Source organism: Micropterus salmoides, unplaced genomic scaffold (genome assembly GCF_014851395.1).
Source record: "Micropterus salmoides isolate LMB-PRFRI ecotype aquatic unplaced genomic scaffold, ASM1485139v1 Ms_hic_scaffold_8, whole genome shotgun sequence".
In the NCBI taxonomy this organism is placed as follows: domain Eukaryota; kingdom Metazoa; phylum Chordata; class Actinopteri; order Centrarchiformes; family Centrarchidae; genus Micropterus; species Micropterus salmoides.
Window position 1 is genome coordinate 36,565,642 of NW_024044570.1, and position 22,803 is coordinate 36,588,444.

General features: G+C 40.5%; 1 pseudogene; it reads right to left on the reverse strand.

Annotated features, from left to right (window-relative positions):
* The window catches only part of LOC119894384, a 309,889-nt pseudogene that overhangs the window by 163,274 nt on the left and 123,812 nt on the right, over positions 1–22,803 (reverse strand).

Below are 22,803 nucleotides of genomic sequence, written 5' to 3' on the forward strand. Positions count from 1 at the left end.
AGGAAGAAGGAGATAAAGACACGCACTCCTGTCTACATCAGTGGAGCTGAGGTGGAGCAGGTGAACAGTTTCATGCTCCTGGGAATAAACATCATCTCACGTCTCCACGCTGGTGAAGAAAGCTCAGAAACGACTGTGTTTCTTGAGGAAGCTTAAGAAGTCTAAATTTCCCGTGCCAAGTTCATGTCAGTTTTTACAGAGGAGCAATAGAATCATCCTGACTGGAAACATCACTAACATGGGATGTGCACGGCTCAGGACCGGAGGGCTCTGCAGCGGGAGATTAAAACTGCTCAGAAGATCATTGGTACCCATCTCCTGAGCATCAGTGATATCGGTGAGGTGAGGTGCTAATGGTTTCATTTGAAAGGAATCACAACAGATACTGTACTTCTGTTTTGCTGATATGTTTTCTATGTGGCATAGTACATCATATAATGACAGGAACTCCAACTCAATGTAACAACTTACCATCGAAGGGCTTGTCGAGAAAGTGCCCGTACACAGTAGTGGTGGCAACACCTAGGTAGTTGGTGGCTTCCAAAGTGTAGTTGCCATTGTTGTGGTGTGTTGGGTTTTTAAAGGTTAGACAGCCCTCTATGTAGTCCTGATAAATATCCATATCAGGACGAACATACTCAGTGTGGGTAATTTCCTGAATGGGAAAGGGGGGGGGGGGACAGAGGAGCAACAAATGTACAGTGACATCATGTTATGAAACCCTGAGCAAATGCAAAGACCGGATATATAACTTAATTTAACAACAAAATCTTCAAACCTGCTGAGAGTAATCACACTTAAAGATATTAATATGTCATTAAAACATAATCTTAGACCAGCAGTTCCCAAGCTTTTCTGTCAGTCCTTTGAAAGCCAAAGGAAATTCTAGGCCACCCCCAACCCCCTACCTGATCCAAAAAACACAGATTTCTTATTAACCTGTAGCCTGTGGTGGTGGTGGTGGAGTAGATGTAGTTCACTACAGTCCAGTTCTGAGATCCTTTGAATCCACTATATTCAGAAGTATATACTGTAATCTCTACTCCACTAATGGTACTGGTTTTTGGAGATTATTTTTCATACAAAACATATCATCAGCTTCTAAAACATGATGAAAGATAGATTAAGTCCTTTAAGTCTTTTGTACTTAAAAAAACAAAAGTGACAAACCCTGCCAGTGCAGCACAAATATCCCAGCCAGTTACATTATAATCATCAGTAATTACAACGAACCTGTGATATTAATTATACTAAAAGAGTCATTCTGCATTAGGAGTACTTTAATTTTGAAACCTTAAAGGTTCAGTGTGTGAGTTTTAGTGGCATCTAGTGGTGAGGGTTGCAAATTGCAACCAACGACTTACTCACTGCTCATCCCTCCCTTTGCAAGCTAGGGTGGCCGACACGCTGTGCTAAATAAAATGTGTGGGCCTCCATTTTCCCAAATTTCACATCTTCTTACTTTTAATGAAACAGAATTCTACTACTACTTCTTCTTTTTCCTTCTTCTTAGTACGTATTCAACATAGTGACCAAACGTGCTCTTTAGAGTGTAAATATTACACCCTGAACCTTTAAGTATATTTGGCTGATTATACTTCTGTACTTAAAGGCATAATGAGTAACATTTCTCAGTTGCTGTTTGTAACACATGACAAAGAGAACAGCGATGGTTGAGCGAGCAGGAGAGTGACTAACGAGAGGGAGCAGGCCTGCACGCTGTTATTGGCTGGCTGCTACACACCCACTGCCCAAATGCCGACGCCCAGAAACGTTCAAATAAGAATAAGAAAATACACGCAAATACAGACACTGTCACACAATGCTAGTGTGTCATAGGTGATGATTGAGAGGGAGTCTTTTTGTATGAGTCATTACATTGTTTTGTTGGAAAATCCTACTCATTATGCCTTCAAGTAAAATTTCTTTTAGTACTGTATGTTCATAGTGTTTTATTGGTACTGCCACTTAAGAAAATATTTTTTATACTAAAATACAACTTCCACCAGTGCTTGTAACAGTTTTCAGACAACAAGTTTAATTATATTAAAATAACAATTTTGCACAGGTAAACAAAAGAACATTCAGAAAGAGCAGCCTTAAAATAAACAAAGCTGTACAAGAGATTGACACATTGACGGATGCATCAAACACACCTTATCTTTGTAGAACCACCGTAAGATCGGGTGGGGTGAACCTCGAACAGTGAACTCAATGCATGTGTCATGCCGCCGTTCTGGCTCCTTCAGTTTCACGATGGAGGGAGGAACTGAAAAAGACAAAAGAGAAGCGAAGGACAGATGAGCACTGATAACTTCGTAATCGAAACAGAGACAGGCAAAAAAAGTATTGTATGGTTTTCCACTGTCATATGTATTTCCACTACAGTGAAGCTTATATTGTCTGTCGTTACACTTGTTGCAGTACACGGAAGGATAAGAGATGAAGAGAGAAAAGATATAAAGGGGACAGACCTCGGTTACCTCATCACAATCTGTTCCAATCGATTAGGAGTGTGTGAGTGTCTGTTCCCGTTCTCGTGTTTCTCTCTGTTGACTGACAAAACTGTATCTAAATGCAAACACAATTTGGTATTTGCTGCAACGGTGTCAGCGTCTTACCGCAGCTGACTGTAAGAAATTCAAACCAGCATCAGAGAAAGACGATCGCTCTTATTAGTCATTCCACCACAAATGGAAAGTATCCTTTGAAGTGTGTGCACACACACACACACACACACACACACACACACACACACTCCATCCCTACAGGATATATATGATCAGGGTTGCTTGTCTGACTTTTAGAAGCTTCAGACGCTCAACAGCGATGTCTGAAGTATATGTCTGACATACAGACTCTCCGTCAGATAGTCAGTAAAAGGAGTAAAAGGAGCTCTGGATGAAAACACCCTTGAATGTTAGAAATTGTCGAGTAAAATCAATTAGACTAAAGCTAGCAGCACAAAGCTCAAGTCTTTTTGCTTGCTCTGTGTCTGCTAGGTGTGGAAATAGGAAACTGTAACACATTCACCACATCAACTTAAATAGTGGCTATATATCGTTTTTTGCAGCCAACTTACCAAATGTACGGATGTTAGTTAGTTCAACTAAATTTGCATACGAATACGGGTCTGTTTACACACACTTTTTGTGCATTAGCTTGTAAAATTTGAACACACCACAATAAAAGTAGGGCAAAAAAGTATTTTTTAAGTGTCAAATATTAAAGTTGAATCAACTGTGCAATTGTGGTCATTCTTATGTGCAAGTAGAAATTCTAGAAGGAAATTCACCTCTGGTCATATGGGGTAGCATTTTATATACACGCCTATTTCTGCGCAGAAAGACAAGCATTCTTCTTATGCACACACACTCTTCACACATGCAGCCTCTAATCGGGCCTTTTATGACTGTACGTCAAGAAATGAGACAGAAGAGATAAATTGGTGCAGTATATCTGATGCTTTCAGGCCATAGTCACAAATTGATAGCAGCGTACAGTGCTGTTTTTGCACACATGGGAGATTATAATGATGATAAAAACAACAGGTCTCACTATTTGTGAGTTTAACGAGGCTTGTTGTGGTAGACTCAGTGGTAGAGTGGCCTTTTTTTTAATTTTGACTGTGTTTTGTGTTTGTATCCAAGTTTGGTGCATTTGGTTGCGCCAAAAAACTAAAATCACTTTGCCACTCAACTCTGTTAGCAGCAGGTAATCACATGTTTTCAGAAACCCGGAAAGCCTGCTCTGTACTTTTCATGTTTTGAACATGAAATCAAGTCATTGCGATGATGTCAGTAATTTGTTTTGAACAGCATGCAGTGAGGCCTTTCTATAAAGTAAACACATAATTATATTCTCTACGAAGCATTATTCTAATAATTATTCATTATTACCAGTCAGAAATAGTCTACCGCTGCTGAAGTGACCTCGTGCAGAACGTCTCATTCTCTGGTGAATCGATCAGCAGTACAACATTGGCTGCAAGCCCAAGACATGGATGAATGGGATGTAACTACAGCAGCTGTCTGCTTGATGTCTGGAAAACTACAATGGCATAATCAATGTTTGAGTAGGTTGATTTACGGCACTCGTATAGAGGTAGTGAGGATGTAGCACAGGAGAATCAAATCCCTACTGCTGTGAGCTCCCTTTGTGCTCGAAATACCATGAAGAGCAAAGACAAGACAGAGACAAGGACAAAGACAACAGCAATGACGAACACAATAACAAAGACAAAGGCAACATAGCTGTGTGTTAGCCTAAAGTGGCAGAAGACAGCTGACATTTTTTGGCTCAAATGAAAAATATAACCCACCCTAACCAACAGGTGAGAGCAACACATACATTCAGATCCACAAAAAGCAGCCATTAACACATGGCAGACAGGAAGACAATATAAAAAAGACAAAAAAAGAAACCAGAGAATAAAATTTTAAAGAGAAAGACTTGTACTTGTATACCCAAATCCTACATTCAGCACAAACAGAACCTCACAGTGTCATGGGAAGCAGCAGTCACTTCACTGGCTTCCTTTAAAATCCAGAATATAATTTTAAATAATTCTGCTCACCCACAAAGCTCTTAATGGTCAGGCACCATCTTATCTTAAAGAGCTCATAGTACCTTACTACCCCACCAGAGCACTGCGCTCCCAGAATGCAGGGTTACTTGTGGTTCCTAGAGTCTCCAAAAGTAGACTAGGAGACAGAGCGTTCAGCTATCAAGCTCCTCTCCTGTGGAACCAGGTTCCAGTTTGGGTTCAGGAGGCAGACACCATCTCCACATTTAAGAGTAGGCTTAAGACTTTCCTCTTTGATAAAGCTTATAGTTAGGGCTGGCTCAGGTGAGTCCTGAACCATCCCTTAGTTATGCTGCTATAGGCCTAGACTGCCGGGGGATTTCCCATGATGCAGTGAGCGCTTCTCTCCTCCCCTCCCTTCTTATCCCATTAATGCAATACTTCTTCCCTAGGTTTGTGCTTTCCCGTCTCTCTCCTCTCTCCTTATGATGCTTTCTGCAGGTGTTTCTGGCTCCGGAGCTGTGGGGTCCGGATCTGTGGTTGTGGGCTTCCTGCTGTCCCCATGTTCCTGTTCAACATCTGCTGCTACAATTATTATTAGTAGTCTTGTTATTTATTTATATTGATGTCTGTACCACTACCACCTTTACTGTTGTTTTGCTTTTCTGCATAGCTATTGTTTTCAGCTACTTCTCTCTCTTTCGCCCAACCAGTCGAGGCAGATGGCTGCCCACCCTGATTCTAGGATCTGTTTAAGGTTCCTACCGGCTAAAAAGTAGTTTTTCCATGCCTGTATTGAAAAGTGCATGTTCATGGTGGGTCTCTGTAAATAATATTACAAAGAGTACAGTCTAGTCCTGCTCTATGTGAAAAGTGCAGTTAGATAACTTCACTTAATTTAATTGAATTACTATTATTTCCATTATTTAATAATTTGCTGATTATTTATTCAATAAATTCATTAATTATTTGTTTTGTAAAACGTCAGATAATTGTTCATTCCAGTTTTCCAAAGTCCATGCCGACATATTCAAATGATGTATTTGTCCAACCAACAGTCAAAGATTCAAAGAAAGTCAGAGACCTACCATAGAAACCTAAAGAAACGTGTTCACATTTGACATTTGGCTTTGCCTTTTCCACTTCCCATCCTACTTCAGGCTAATGTCCAGTTGCAGGAAAATAAAACGATTTAAAAAAGACTCAGGCTAACTTAGCAACAGGAAATCAGAGACTGCTGTGCCCTTATATTTACACACACAAATTCAAAAACTGCACTACATGAACACTCACTACACTGTCAGTATCCGCAGCAGATGTGAGGAGAGTCCTGCTGAGAGTGAATATGAGTAAAGCTGCTGGGCCTGATAACATTCCTCGCCATGTGCTAAAAACCTGAGCCAATCAGCTAATTGATGTTGACATTTTCAACATCTCACAGTCTCAGGAGAGGGTTCCCACCTGTTTCAAGACAGCCACCATTGTTCCTGTACCTAAAAAGTCTGCAGTGTCTAGTCTGAACTCTCACCCCCATTCTGATGAAGTGCTTTGAGAAACTGGTTCTTCAGCACATAAAAAACAACATCCCAGCCAGCCTGGATCCTCACCATTTTGGTTTCAGAACGAACAGATCCACAGAGGATGCCATCTCCACTGCCCTCCACTTTGCCGTTTGGCAAAAGACAGAGAAGCTTCTTTCTTCAGGCTTTACACAAACATACTGTACATATACTGTGTTGTAAAATAGGGGTGGGTGATATGACAAAAATATTATATATGAATTATTTCAGGCAGGATCACAAATCACGATCTTATCATGATTCATTTTAATGTTGGTTTTTTAAGACTATTTGGCAAGTTAATGCTTCATTGGTGTGCCCTCCAGGCCAGTAGATTAGGATTTTACTGGCTCCTTGCATATTTTTACTGACCCAGAGAAAAAAAGAGAAAAATAACACTGTTAATCATATACATTGTAATGATTAATTCAAACAACAAAGAACTGATCCATTTTGTTCTTATATGGTGTAATGGATAAGACACGTCTTTGGTGTGAGAGACCCGGGTTCAATGACATATATGACACCCTGACATATATAGCAATTGAAAGTCACTTTGGATAAAAGCGTCAGCTAAATGTTATTTATTTAATTTTCCCATGAAACATAAAGTGGAGTGCTATTTGCATCTGCATATTTAAAAAACACAAAGACAGGGAGGGACTTGTTGCAGATATTGATTGCCGTTTACAGAAGCCAGTATTTGAATACACATTAAATATGTATTCAAATATTTTCTGATGTCTTTGTCTTTGTTTGGGGAAGTAACACCTTTAAATATGACTGTGGCACCTTTACTTACCTCAGTGATATTAAATCATTTTAATTCAGTTAGAAACTCCTTCAGTTAGAAACTCCTGGACTTTAGCTTGTGTGTTTCAGAAGGTTTCTGCTCATGTCTGTGGCGGTTTTGGGAGGGGGGGGGGCAACAGTAGCCAGTGCCCCTGTAACACAGACCTTGGACCCCCCTATGGCCCCCCACTGAACGAAAAGTCTACAGCAGACTCAGTGAATTGGTGGCCGCGGGCCACATCCGCCCGAAGCAACCTCCATGTGGCCCAGCACATAATCTAATAGATATAATAACAAAAGTAAACTACATGTATAGTGAATGGAAGTTGCTAAAGAGTGAGCTATATTCTTTCCTTATCATCATGGTTGAGTTTGACTTGCGCTGTACCGATCACCGCCAATCAAGGCTCAACATAACTGTCCGACCTGCAGCCTCTCCGCTCCCGTCTCTCTGCAGAACACCTCCACACATGTGCGCACACACACGGAGCAAAGTCAGCCAGCTGATCAGCGGACATTGACGACAACTACGCTGGTTAGTGTGCATACGTGGTGCAATAAAGACTTAGCCAATAAAAAAAACCAACACTCCTGTTTAATAAGCATAAACACACAAAACAAGATGTTTTAATCTGCTCAGTCTCTCATCCACCGCAGCTGTGTTTTGGTTTGGTACAAGCACAGCGCTAGTTCAGATGATAGCTTATTGTTACAAACAAGCTAAAGTGAAAGCTGTCTGTCTTCAGTAACTGTTCAGCTTAGTTTGCCACTTACATTAAAATATGGCATATTATAAACTCAGCTGGTAGAAACAGACCAGCCCTCCTCTGTACCAGCAGCAGCAGAAGGAGTAGGAGGAAAAGGAGGGACAGAGCTGTCCATTTTTTCTGAACTTCACTCAGTATGTTGCTGTCAGGAATAGGATTTATTTTACTGACATGTTAGATTTGTTTCCTGTGAGATATTAGTAATGTTGCTGTTGTAAATCATGTTGCTGCTCTAGAAACATTTAGTTAATAAATGATGATAAATAATAATATATGCAATTATTAAGTAATAAATAGGACTGATAAGAGCATCGATAAAGAACTGAACCCATAAGGATTACCAATACAAGTGTGTCAATAAAATCCTAATGATCCCAACTCGTGAGAAAATGTCCGGCCCATCTCTGCGTCCTGGTTTTAAAATTCGGCCCAGTTGAATCTGTAATTGAATAGCCCTGGTCTACAGTGATCATAGTAATATATCTTCCTTGCAATGAAATTAAAGTGTATGCAGCATTGTAGACAATATTTTGTCCTTTTAATCCATGTTTCCACTGCATGGATAGCCTTTGGAGATTGCTGGAAATTGTTCCGAGACCCCCTCTTTAAAGTGTAAATTATTATCATAATTTAATAATGCATTGCATTTAAACAGCACTTCATACAACAGTAGCCTACTGGTCCTACCAGGCTGGACATGCAGTCTGCCTAAATATGTATCCCCCTTTATAAAGCACAGATGATGGTCTACCATCAAGTATTTAATTTTGTGTATACTTCACATCAGGACTAATAACAGGGGTGAACAGGAGTTTGTTTTTTCCTAGCAAATGTTAAAGTGGGATACAAATAATTTCAGACTGTATTTTCAACCTGCCATAAAAGGTGTCCCCTCATTATAATGCACAGATGATGGCCTGCTATCAAGTAAGTTATAGTGGGATACAAAATACAAACTGGGATCCAGAGAATGTCTAGTACACTAGAGCTTCTACTGTTCATTAAGCCTTACAAAGAAGTGTTGCATCAAAGAATGTTCTGTAACTTGAGCTAAAGTTTTTGTATAATGTCATTTAATACAACTAAGTTTCTGAAACAATACCTGCAAGTTTATGAAACATGAAATATATACTAAACAAGCCATTTTGAAAGCTAGAACATTGCCTTTGTCTCTTTTGTCCCAGATTGAATGGGCCCCTCTGATAAAACAACTCGCCCCAGCCTGGCCCCCTTAATAAAATTGGTCTAGAACCGCCCCTGGCTCATGTTCAAAACTTTCTGCACATTCAGAATCTCTCCCACATAGGTTATCTAGAAAAAATGGCCCAGAAAAAATGTCGTAATATTACGAGAATAATGTCATTATTTCTGAGAATTAATAATATTTTTTAACAGTCAACTTGCCCTATACTCTGCTGTGCAATGTTACTCTGCTGATTTGGCCCCTGCAGACACAGAAACGTTAGGGACTGTACTACTGGATGAGAGGAGGACGTGGATAAACAAAAGAACAAAAACAAACAAAACACTTTTGATCAGGCAGAAATCTCACCACAAATGTTTATTTCAGCACCTCCGATAAAGTGAAGCTCACAGTCCCAAACAGAGGAGGTTTATGCCTCAGATTTTAGATGGTTATTTTGCAAAACTCTTTTAGGGGGCTTTCACACCTACCTCGTTTGGTCCAAAACTTTGTTTGTGAAACCTCCCACGGACCACAGTCCGGGACAAACAGACAAAATTTGGTCCGAGGAAAAGAGGTAGTCTCGGTCAGGATCAAACTGAACCATGGTTCGGTTCGTTTCAGGTGTGAAAGAATTTTTTGGATGGTTCGGATTTTCAGACTATTTACAGGAAGTTTGGCGGTTGACTTGACAGATCATCTTTTCAAACAGACGGCCACTATAGAAGCACACTGCCACATGCGTCTTTGGTTTCTCCTGAAACAGAGGTGCAGAAGGATTGCTTGCTGTCTTCTCCTCCTTTCCTGTTGGCGACGGAGGACGTTTAATAGCGAATTAGAACTAGCCTTCAGTATAGTTGGTGCTGCAGGTAGTAATGCCATAATAATAATATAGTGGCAAATATGCATATGTTCATTTTTAATTCATTCATTCTTGTCAAAGATACACGCTCAGCTGTTTAATAAACCCAATTAATGTCAAGTATAGTGAGACGCAGCCCACATACATGATGACGACAGGAAGCAAGTCTGTCATGTAAAGTCCTTTAGTGCGGTCGCGGAATTACAGTGTGAAACCAAACCAAAACTAACTGAATGTATCAAAACATGACCTTCAGCTGACTAAATGAATCAGCTGAGTGAAGTTCACTCGCCCTGACTCGTTATTATAAGTTATACATTTGTTTTTCACGTGAGAAAATTGATGTGTAGTGTGAGAACGTGTGAAAATTGTCAACTGAGTGAGTCTAAGGCTCAACGCCTGAGAGTTGGCAGCTCTGGTGTTACATTATTTAAAGGTTAAGCAAGCTAAAGCTTTGCTAGTCTGCCTAACTGTTAGCTCCTTACCTTTGCCTGTCAGACATACATGGTGCCTCCCTATGATTTTATTTTTCTCGGAGTGTTTTGCTTCTGGACCTTAACAGGCTGCAGTGTTCGCTTAAAGCAACTCGCTTTACATTTGCGTGTCCTGCACATCTGAATGGCCAAATGTTTTGACCGTAGAAGTTAGAGTTTACAAAAAGTGCAATCAATACAAGATCATTGTAGGGGACAGAAGAAGAAGAGCACAGGAAGTGCATGTTAGAGGAGTTAGAGGTGTTATAAGGGGAAGAGTTCTCGGAAGAGATGAGTTTTCAAGAGCTTCTTGAAGTTAGAGAGGGACGCCCCTGCTCTGATGCCGTGTGGTAGCTCGTTCCACCATCGTGGTGTCACAGAGGAGAATAACCAGGACTGGGACTGCTTTGTGTGAAGGGATGGCAGAGCCAGGCGGCGTTCGTTGGAGGGGCGTAGCGGGCGAGAAGGTTTGTATTATGGAGTTTAGGTAGATGGGTGCAGACCCAGTAGTCACTCTGTATGCAGCATGAGTGACTTGAATCTGATTCTGGAGGCCATGGGGAGCCAGTGGAGTCACTGAGTAATGGAGTGACATGAGTCCTTTTGGGCTGATCAAAAACCAGACGCGCTGCTGCGTTCTGAACCATTTGTAAAGGTTTCACCGCACAAGCTGGGAAACCTGCTAGGAGGGCATTGCAATAGTCGAGGCGAGAGATAACCATGGCCTGTACCAGAAGCTGGGTGGCGTACTGAGTGAGGTAGGGCCTGATTTTCCGTATGTTGTGTAGAGCAAAGCGGCATGAGCAAGAGACAGCAGCAAAATGGTCTGAAAAGGACAGCTGGTCATCAATCATGACACCCAAGTTTCTCACCTCCCTGGTTGGAGTGATGGTTGAGGAGCCAATTTGTAGTTTGATGTTGTGGGGGATAGATTGCTTGTCTGGAATGACCAAGAGTTCAGTCTTAGAGAGGTTTAGCTGAAGGTGGCGAGCCTTCATCCATTCAGATATGTCCGAGAGACAGTGTGTGATCCGCGCCGAGACAGTGGAGTCGTCTTTAACGATTTACTTTCACGATTAGAGAGGAGGCTGCTGTCAGTCATTTAAACGTTTCCATTTTATGTCACAGCAAACATCGTGAGACATCTATGAAGCAAAACTAAACAGTAGTTATAAACTTGACCGGACAGACAGAGGAATCCCTGCAGATCTGAAATTTAAACGCTCTGGATTGATCATGAGCACGGCTGCTTTACTCCAGACAGTTGTATGAACCTGGACTGTATGTGAGACCCTTTGGATGTGGAGAAGAACAGTGAACATTAATTAAGGTTAGATTCTGACCGATACTGTTGCCGTATCAGGAGATTTAAATATGAAGTTATGCTGCTGTACCTCATGCGTAAATGTGCACAGCGTCTCTCTTAATAGGGAGACGCTGCACCAAATTTTACCCACCCGGATATTCACACAATGTATCGCCCACAACTCTGCCCGCAAACAGCTCGCAGTTATTGTGCACACAAGGTTTTCATGTGTTTCATGTGTTTTCCAAAGTGTGGACGTGGAACAGTTTTTCCAGTTTAAATGAGGGTTGCGACAGTATAATTAGCTGTGCCGGCATGGTCCTAAAGTCTTCATTTAAGTTGATCGTGTTGTCAGTGGTTTTTATTCCAATGATTTTATTGATAGGCTATAGCCTATATGCTACATATAATTACGGGAGGTCCGGACCTCTGTGGCCTCATATCTGGTAACGGCCATGACTGAGCTAATTAGATCATCGCAGCTAACGGTAGTTAGCCACAGTTAGTGCTTACTTTAGCAACAGGGAAAAGTCTCATGAATGAGCCATAGAACTAAAACTGATAGATTGTGTACTGTAGCACGATACTAACGATCAAGAAGACAATTTAATCATTCACGATCTATTATCATAATATTGCACTATTGTAGAATGACAAAATATATTAACCTTGATACCTTGAAAACAGAAGTCCTCAACATAGGCCCTGAGAACATTTCTGATCAAATACAGCAGTGTATAACGAGCCAGACAAGCATGTTTGTGTGCTCATTCCTTGGGGGAATACCCATTGGACGGTTTATACTTTGATGTATTTTGGACCAATAGTATAAAAGAAAAGTGGGGGAAAGTATGTCCTCCACCGCATAACTTGATTTCAATGGTGAAAATGGGCATTATGAGTGGGCTTATTTATTTATTTTAACAGAAGAAGAAATTATTCAAATTAATAACAAAGATGAGTACATTGTATTTGGTTGAAACATAAGTTAATAACTGCTTAATAAGCTAGAAGACCATGCGAATTAGGCATGATTGTGTCATGATATTAATTATGGCATGTGAGTTAAGCATGAACCATATAAAATGTTACCATATCTTTCTGAAGAACAAGAAGAAGGGCAAACAATTTAACTTAATTGACCCTTAATCAATATAAACATCATCACTGCACAAAGGATGACGTGCAAACAGCTACTGTGTTGACAGACGTACTGCGTCTGTGTGAGATTTTCCGCCTAGCGGTCGTCACCCCGAACTGACTGACTTTAAAAATTCCCATTTTAAAGCATTTATACAACAAAAGGTAAAATATTTAATTATTTGTGATAACATAATAATCATTTCATAAAGACTGTACTACTGTGAGAAGCATTCATTCAATCAAAATGTACATATTCGCGGCTGTAGTTGTCTCCTCATCCAAGCTGCTTTCTGGACTGTAGCTTGCCCAACCTCCATTTTCAAGCGCAGTGGGCACAACTAGCAAACTTACTGAAATCTCACTGGAACAAACTGCGGGGGATCTCTTTCTTGGTCGGGGATAAAAGAGGGAGAAATGGTGATGACACACACATTAAATATTTCCAAATATAAAGTTTACTTTCTTACTTGACACCTTAAAAGCACTGCATTTTCATCTGGAATTTTCCATGAACACTGAGGTAATCTCTGAGTTGGCAAGCCACATTGGACTTTACTGTAGGCGTCTTTGTACATGCATATGATTGTACAATGTGTGTCGCTGCCACAAATAAACAAGTAAAAAAAAATTAATCTAGTAATCTCCAAGAATTAGAAAATTAGAGAATTCTAACATTATTACAGTGTAATGAAGTGCTTCAGGTAAGCGGCAGTGTACCAATACCAATATCCCAGTTTTGGGTCTTACACTTATTTTTTATCATATTTTGACATACTATTTACATGAAAAAAAACCAGGCTACTCATTCATACACAAGAGTCTTTGACTCCTCGCTATCCTTTCTGTAGTGACTGAACTATCTAAGCAGTTAAGAATGAACTCAGTTTAGCTGCCTGGACACTGCTGTCTTTAGCACTCTATGGCTTGTCCATCTCACTGCTGATAGAAGAGAGATTAGTTTGTTCATCCCATTAGCAGTGTTGGATTTTCATTTCATTTCATTGTGTGGATCATCGTTTAATCATTCAGTTATTTGAGCAACTATGTAATGCAAGTTTTGGAACAGTTCAACTAAATACTCTTACTTGTTTTTTTGGCTAAAGTCAGCTGTTTAGACGGATACAACTCTGCCTGTAAAATGCATATACAGTATATGTTAATTTGTGAGTTTTACATTTCTGGTATGCACATTTTGTTACCTTTGGGCAGAATCCTGACTGAGGTCTTTAAACGCCACAGTATACAGCTTTCAATCACATTTCTTCAACTAGCATATACAAGTTTTTTCAAAACCATGAAAGGTCCAGGTTTCTGAGAGCTGATAAACCTTAGAACACATAATCAAAAAACTCCAAACACCTGATAAAAACTGGAATACTACTGTGCATCTAAGCACACTTGCTGGCTGTTGACAACTGTTCTAAACGCTGGGTAGATCAGATTTATGTGAATTTAAAATAAAAAGAATGGGGTTGGAGTCCTTTTCAAGTTACATGCAAATCTACTTCACATTTACATCTTTAGATTTATTTTATTTGTTGAAGCATCTGTTTACATATTAGTCACAGCATACTTTTCTTTGACGATTGACTAAATACTGTAGAATGGCCTTGAAGAAACAGAAATGCTGCGTCTAGATCTTAACAGCCTTAAAACAAAGAGAAATGGTTAGAACTAATTTAATGGGCAATTTTACAATCAAAGATATCAACACTGCGCTTTTCTGGCATAAATAAAGTATTTGTTCTTTATAGCTCACATCTTATCCATATGGATATAATCTTTGTTGCATCTTTCTGTATTTCTCTGTATTCAAGCAATATTACTCATGCCCGTTAGCTAAATATACTGCTAATGTTTCATTATCATAACAAACCACAGAAATACCTACTACACCTCTCATGAATCAATAAGCAATCCAACTGTGTCCAGATGCACAAAGAGATTCATGGATATGAAATGATGAATACACTGTGGTCTGACTCATCTATCTGGCCAGTCCTGCCATTAAAACTATCCAAGCTTCAAATAGCTGTCAGTGCTTCATGAGGGAAAGGTCAATAATCAAAGTTGAAGGTAGTGAGCACAATGTTGGCTCATATTGCTTACTGGTAAAATAAAGTTCCAGCACAGAGCAACTTAAAATAGTTTCTTCATTGGCCCAGTGTTTTTAAATTCAAGCCTCTGGGCGAACAGCGAGATATATGCATGATGCGCGGGTGAGGCTCGCACTGAAAATAGAGCATTCATGAGTGTACTACATTATCATGTACATGTTTGCAGTGGGGTATGACAGGTGTGCCTTATCTTCTAAAACATTTTAATCTGTGCACATTAGAAACACCACACTTATTTATTTATAAAGTATGACATTTGCCTGAATATTATACATTCTGTTGGAGTCATCTCAGTTGGCTCAGGCCATATGTTACCTAATAATCAGATGCCACACAAATTATTGTCTATTTAGAAAGCCTCTGCCAGTGTATTGTGAAATAAGCATAGGGTAATTTGTCATGAATGGATAATTCCACTGCTGCTGAGATGTGCCATAGTCTATTGGAATTAATCAGCAATTTGTTACATTGTAGAGAAAGCCCATCAGTTTGAATTGTGCATATTACCCAAATTTATTTCTCCAGCTCAAATGTGGTTTTGTTTGCTCAGTTCATTTGCCAGACTAGGGTTTAAACTAAAATGATATTCCATACGCAGCTTTTTCCCTTTTTGGAGCGAGCAGTGAGCGAACTGTGTGGAGCGGGGTGAAATCTGAGTTTAGCGCAGGTGCCTGAAGCAGCTTTGTGCGGAGCAGAGGGTACGAACAGCTTCATGAGCGAGGAGCAGAAATTCTCACCTCTCCACTCACATGCTCTGATTTTTTAGGGCCCAAGCACAAAACGTGCAAGGACTGTATTATGAATCACATTTTTGAGGGGCGGAAGGTGCTTGAAAACTCTGGAAACCTTGCATGTGCATCAGGTCTGATATGGGTCTCGAGCAGTGACACGGCAAAATGGGTCCAAAAGGCCCCTTCAAAATAGGCCCCCATGCTATGCTTTACTTAGATGTTCGAAATGTGTGTGTATCATTCCAAGGCACTAGGGCTGAACGATTTGGGGAAAAAATCTAATTGCCATTTTTCTGCCAGATACTGCGATTACGATTCGTCTATTTTTGATGGAAGCCGGCAGGAAGTCAGACACTGAATGGCATAGAGAATCCAGTCAACTTTCAATATAAAACACTCCTGATCGTGTAAGAAACAATTTAACTACGTAGCCTACCTAATCATGATAGAAGCACAAAAACAAGGACAGTTGACCAAATTTACAAACTCAGCAAAATCATGCAGGCAATACGCTCTTATTCTGAAATGCTCCATGTGGGATATGTAGCCTTTGGAGGGCGGCACAAAACCAGCTCAGAGAGCTGTTCCGTAGTTGAAGCACACAAAAGGACAAATGAACAACCCGTCAACAACATAGGGCAGCTACATGCTCCGCTGCTGAAACACTTCAGTGTGAGTTGACGCCGGACAAAAACACGGCACAGCTGCTGCCTATGCTGTTTCGCCTGACGCCGTGATTCCGCATAATCCTCCAGTTGTATTTCTTGTTGTGAAATGTACACGCCCCCTGATTAGTGAGTAGGACCGTAATAATAATAATAATAATCCTTATTTGTAGAGCACTTTTCAAAAACAAGATACAAAGTGCTTTAACAAGTGTAAAGAATAATACAAAAAAACAAGATAAGAGCATGAAAAAATGTAAAATACAATAAAACAGGAGGCGCATTACCTGATTACGTTTGCCTCTATTTGAGTAGTTATGTTAACTGTTGTTGCTATCTGTTGTTGATATTAGTGCTGAAAAGAAAGTTGCGTTTGCAGTGTTTTTATTTTCAGCAAGACACTTTTTCATCTAATGTAATCAATGCTTGTTCATAATACTTTCCTACAAAATTCCTTTAGAAATGACAAAGGAATGTTTTACTAGATGATCTTGGAGTAATCCAAGCTTTCCTCATGTAACCTGAGCTCCCCCAAGTGGACGAAATAAGTATTACATGCCCTCGTTGGAAATGCCGTTAAATGTATAAATATCCTGACCAATAATGTGACAATTGTTTCCTGTTACCAAATGCTTACAACAGTACAACCGTTTGACCGTTGAGGTTCGACTGTGGAATATATTTGATTATAATACGTGCAAATAGATTTCTTTTTAAACATTAAGTTTAGAAAGGCAGTCCCTTGGGAAACCTGAGACGCCCCCTGGGGAACCACGCCCCAGACAACAAAAGAGCGACACGCGACCTCACTTCGCGCTCTTCTCTTCGCTGTTGGCTCTCTTCCACTCTGCTCGGCTCGCTGGACGCTTCGGCACGCGACGGCGTGCCTCGCCAGGCAACGCCCTCAGACTCGGCCAGCGAGACCAGCCTTTTGTTCGCCTGAAGCTACACACCTGAAGTGCCGCGACATCGATCTGCCTTCAGTTTGTTTTATTTTCTTTATTTCTTTTGTTTGTTAAAGTTATCAGTTCGTTAAGTTACACTGGACTAATTCAGGAACGACCAAGTTCCATTTTAAGCCTTTTTCATCGAGTCAACTTCACCCAGGGTCAGACCAAGCCACGTGGTCTCGCCAGCTATAACGAAGGAAACCTGAAAACAGCCGAATTGCCAGACGGAGGAGGCGTTTTCAATCAGACACGGAGAACCCCGGAGAATCCCTGGCAAAAAGCCAGGATCGAGCAGCTAGCGTGGGACCCGTGCAACAGGCCAAAAGCAGGCTGTCAACAAGCAGTAAGACTTAACACACGTCCTGTGATCAGATGTCCATTTTAACCCCTAAACTATAGCATTAGTTTACTTTCATTAGCTCTTCTATGCCGTATGAGTCAAATGCTTCCCACAATCGAACCTCCAGGCTCATTGTTCAGCAAATGTTTATGTTCCCTGTATCCAACCATCTTTTTATCACCTTAGTTAGAGAATAAATTCACTGTAATATAATCAAGAGCTGTGTGTGTTGCCTATTTCTACGTCCCTGCCGAGAGAATTGACCCTGTAGATATGAGACTGACTGACTGATTTAAGATAATTGAGCGATTATTAACTAACTGATCACTAGTAATAATTGTATAATTATTCAAAACTACCTAGAGGTCTGGAGACTCTAGGATTATAACAACTCCGGTGGTGCCCTTAACGAGGACTCTGGTTTGATTTTATGAATAATAAAATTCTTAACTGGGTATCAATTCTCATAAATTTATTAAATTGCATAACTAAATTTAGGTTTGCTACATAAACCTACATTTTATTTGCCGTCTTAATGATTAGCTAATCGTGTTCTTTAAAATTGCAATTTCGATTTGAAAACGATTAATCGTTTAGCCATACAAGACACACAAAAAAGCTTCTTGGAGCCATACCCTAAACCCAACAGGAAGTCAGCCATGTCCACGCTCTGTACTTTAACGAACTCCTTCAATAGATCTCATCTCATTGACTTCAGATTTTCACAGTGCAATGTAAGGACATTGGCAATGAAAGGTTTTGCTAACTGTGAGGGCATGTCTGTGGTGTGGCTTCAAAAATCGATGTTTCATTATGAAACAGGAAATTTTTGTAACTTGACTATACATGCAAAAATCTGTACCAAAGGTTTTATTCTGTGATGTGGGCTTTGCCGTGGCAACACATTATTCACCATGAAACAGGTACTTTGTCCAATCTGACCCAAGTGTCACATGTTAATAACACTCCCACCCTGAGGATGTCTACATGCTAATTAGAATTAATGGTCATTGCGCCTCCTACTGGCAACAAGAAGTAAGACTCATGTGTCATCATCATTTGATTGACATGACATTTTCACTGGGTGTTCCACACTTAACGTACTGGAACATAATGTATAATTAGTGGGTGTTCTCTAGTGTCACATAGGGTACACAGGAAGGGATGTTTAAAGAGGTGGTATTCTGCTTTTTGGCTTTTTCCCCTCTCCTTTATTGAGTTATTTCTCTTTTTTGTGCATGTAACAGGTTTGCTGGGTGAAAAAGCCCAAAGTCCAGCCCAAAGGGAGTTCCCATCTGCCAGAGAAAGCTCTGCTCTGAACCGCTTGAAAACAGCTCGTTTGTAGTCCAGCCCTTCACTTCCTTTACTTGTGACGTCACAAGGAAAACGCGTCATAAAGCTTCGGCAATCAAGCGGCTAGTGTGGGGGTCAGGCACGCCCTAAAACCAAGCTAGTCTGAGCGGAGGCCCTTTGGCTCGACTCGCCTTTGTTTGGTTTTCCATTGTAGAAATGTTGTACCTGTACCTGCTTCCAGGTACTTTTTTTCGTATCACCTCACCTCCGTCGAGGTTCCAAGCGAGCTGAGGGGAAACTAAAATGTAACGTGAAAACATGACAGACTGCTGATTGGTCAGAGAGAATATTCACTATTCACTACATCATTATTGCTGCACCAGACAGAGGCCAGCAACAGAAAGGTTTATATTTTACAGTTTTCGTAGGGAATTTCATCACTAAATCCACTTCTGAGAAGTTTTGAGTTGAGAAATCAGCTGTGTAGATTTCCAATATTGACAGTTTTACGAGAAGTGATGGTGAAACAAAAATGTGCTTGAGTATTTTCGTAGTTGAGGAGCTCTGCAAGTGGCTGCGGGGGAAGCCTGCACCTACCCACTGGAGCGTGTGAGGCCGGCCAGCCGCCCGCTCACAGAGCCCTCTGCTCCTGCCGTCACACAGACCGCTGCAGCAACAACGGCAGAGGAAAACACAGCTGGAAGGTTTTCATACCGCTTATCTGTCTTTACATTCTGAGGAAAGAAACGTTTTAACTTAAAAAAGAGAAAGCTGTGTGGATCGCTGGTGTGTGTGTCGCATTGAACATTACGTCGCAGCAGTTGTGTGTGGCGTCGCTATGACGACAAGCTACGTACTCTGGGTACTATCTGCAATGGAAAACGGAGGCGAGTCTATCGATTTGCACTATGGTAGCATTTTTCAGCAAGGCAGCACAGATCATCAGAACACCGGCAACAGTTCAGCGTTTAGTCCTGATGGTAAGATGTGGAACAATGATTTTGTGGACTTGAGAGTAACTTATACCATCTGCTAGGTTACGGTCGCAGTCTGAAGCGGCTTTGATTTGAATCACACTACCTTGTTTCTTACGACCCGCCCTTCTCTGCTTCTGATTGGCTAGTAGTCCTTACCTGGGAACTGCGCATGTACAACTCCCAACAAAGATTTTGTACAAGTAAGATGCATCACTCTGTAGCTCAAGAGCAGAGCGTACAACACACAGGGTGAAAAGAGGAGCTGCAGCAATGTGCAGTATGAGAAAAATTAAACCATGTAAACCTGTTGTGGTACAACCCCTAATTAAGATTTTGAACCTGAAAATGAGCAGAATACCACCTGCTTTGTGCAGCGTCCAAAACACATGAAAATTTTGAGCCGTGTTGACTGATCCTCTGGCAATTGTGCACCGCCCGATGTGTGTGAAGGTGCCAGGGCCTGTTCATCACTGCTTGCAGCTTTAATATAAAAATAAAGTAATTTAAAAACTACATATTTGTGAGCTGTGAGCCACAGACAGAACTTAGAAGTTAGTAGGACTAAAAACTTGTTGGTTTGGTTTTTTTCATGGGACTTTTTGACAATGATAAAAATATACAATAACTGCACTTGCTTTTCACAGAGATGCAATTAGCATGTATGATTTTAAGAAAAATGTATGTTAAGTTGGCAGAAAGGACTACTGTATAGCCACTGTAACAGCTAGTAACGCTGGGCATGATAGAATCAATGATCATAATTGTCACATTAGAGAAAAATGAAATTGATATGGAACTGGTCAGATAAATTAACACACACACACACACACACACACGGTGACTTAGATAATATAATATAATGAATTAGCAGGTTATCATTTACTTGAATGAGACTGCGTGTATTCTCTTTATGATGTACTAGGTGTGATACTGCTGTGGCCTTGTGACAGGATAATTTATGAGGCTTTTGCATCTGAAAACATTCATGCAAACAGCTCATTCTGTAGGTCAGATGAATATAAACACACCGAACCCTGGTGCACACACACACACACACACACACACACACACACACACACAGAGTAGGTCAGATGTGTATGGACTGTAATGATGATGGATGGGCCTGTTTAGCACTATGAAAACACTAATAAGTACTTTCCTAGAGCGACCATTAATTGGAAAATGTTACAGCTGGCCAATAGAACTCTGCATGTGTGTGTGTGTATTAACCTTATGTAGATGTGTGTGTGTTTGAACTTACAGTGAACAGTTAGCTGGACGGAAGCGTTGGTCATGCCCACTATGTTGGTGGCGGTGCAGGTTAGCAAGAAGTTGTTGTCGTCTCTGCTCACGTTGACCAAAGTTATGTTAATGGAATGAATAGTGTTGTTGTCGTAGACTCTGGCCTGGAGGGAGGACAAAATAAGAGACCAGACATGAGCAAATGATGGCTGAACATGTCAAGCAGAAGTGTAGCGTGGGAGCAGGCGTGTTGGCCAAATGAAGAACATGAAACCCGGACACTTTTCTGACTTAGGAGTGTTCATGCGTAATTATTCCCACTGTTCCCCTTGTACTTTATTGTTTTAGAGTTAATATTGGATTGTATGTAGATACAGGCTTTGCAGACATTTTTAACAGTCTGACAGATCTGTTCACTACGTGGAAGATATAATAGCTTTCAGAAATTCCCAGTATCTCAGCCTCAGATTCTCAGAGGCCGACATGAACCTTTTGTTTTATCGGTTGCTGTAATTTTGTATTTTGTAGTTTATGCCAGTTGCATTTGACTGGTTTATAGTTGGTATGGACACTGTCTTTGTAGGAATGAACAAATAAAACAAGGTATATATCTGGTAATAATTGTCTATGTGTTCCATGAAGCTTGCATTAAACTGTGAGGGTATCACTGTATGGATGTCAAAAGGGTTTCACTACCAACAATTAAGAAAGAATTTATGAATGTAATCCATGTATTCATGCTTTCTGAATGTTAAGTAGCCAGTTCCAATTCACATGATCCATTTACAAAACTTGCTTTCATAACTGCCATTTTGTCCTCCATGATCTTATCTAACTAGCTACAGCTAATTAATAAAGACTTCAACACTTCTACTCTGAGAAAAACTCTACTGCTGTACTGTTTCTGCTGGAAATTATGTCAACGACTGATGCCAACAGACACACATTAATTATTCATGAGCTGTCTGCCAGCAGCTTGCTGGTATCAGACATAAAGTGCAACACTCACAAATTTAGCCTTGTGTGTGTTTTGCACAATTTGTGTGAATGTGTGTGTGCCCCCCCTACCTCTTGTGCATTGATGGAGTGCAAGCCGTTGACAGGCCAGTCCACCTCAGGTAATGGGGATCCAGAGCCATTACATATTGCCGTTACTCGATCACCCTCGACAACTGTGAGGTTGCTGTGGCTGACGCTGATATCTGGTAGGTCTGGAAGGACAGAGAGAGAGAGAGAGACAGAGAAAGAGATAGAGTAAATGTAAACGTACGAGAATAAATAATTTCATCTCTATAGGTAGAACAATTTTCTAGAGGAAGACCAACAGTGTCTCCACACTGTTCACTGGACTTGGGAACTGGCTAATCTATCTGTATCAGGATCTAACCAAGTGACACAATCTTCAACAGATTGAATTGGCAAAATACAATTTTATGTAAGTCAAATCAAATCAAAGTAAGCTTCCAAGTATGCTGTGATTTTGAAGTACAACTCTCTTGGTTCCACCAGATGTTGGACAGATGTTGCAGTGATATACTCTCATTCAACCACAGCAGCATTAGTGAGGTCCATCACTGATGGGTGATAAGGCCTGATGTCCTCCCTGAGGATCCAAATACTGTTTACCAGGCCTTTCCACCCATGACTGAAATTTTGAACGATTATAGAAGTATTGGATGCAATATTTTCATGTTGGAAGATGCTGATGACTAAAACAAATGAATTTATCCTTTGCCAAACAAACAATGAATTCAACAAATACTGTGTGCATCCAAAGCCTAATATATCTTCTTTATCTGTGCCACAGAGCTCCAGTTATGCCCATAAAATAGTAAAACACATTAACTTTTGCGTACTAATCTGCGGAAGAAAGACACA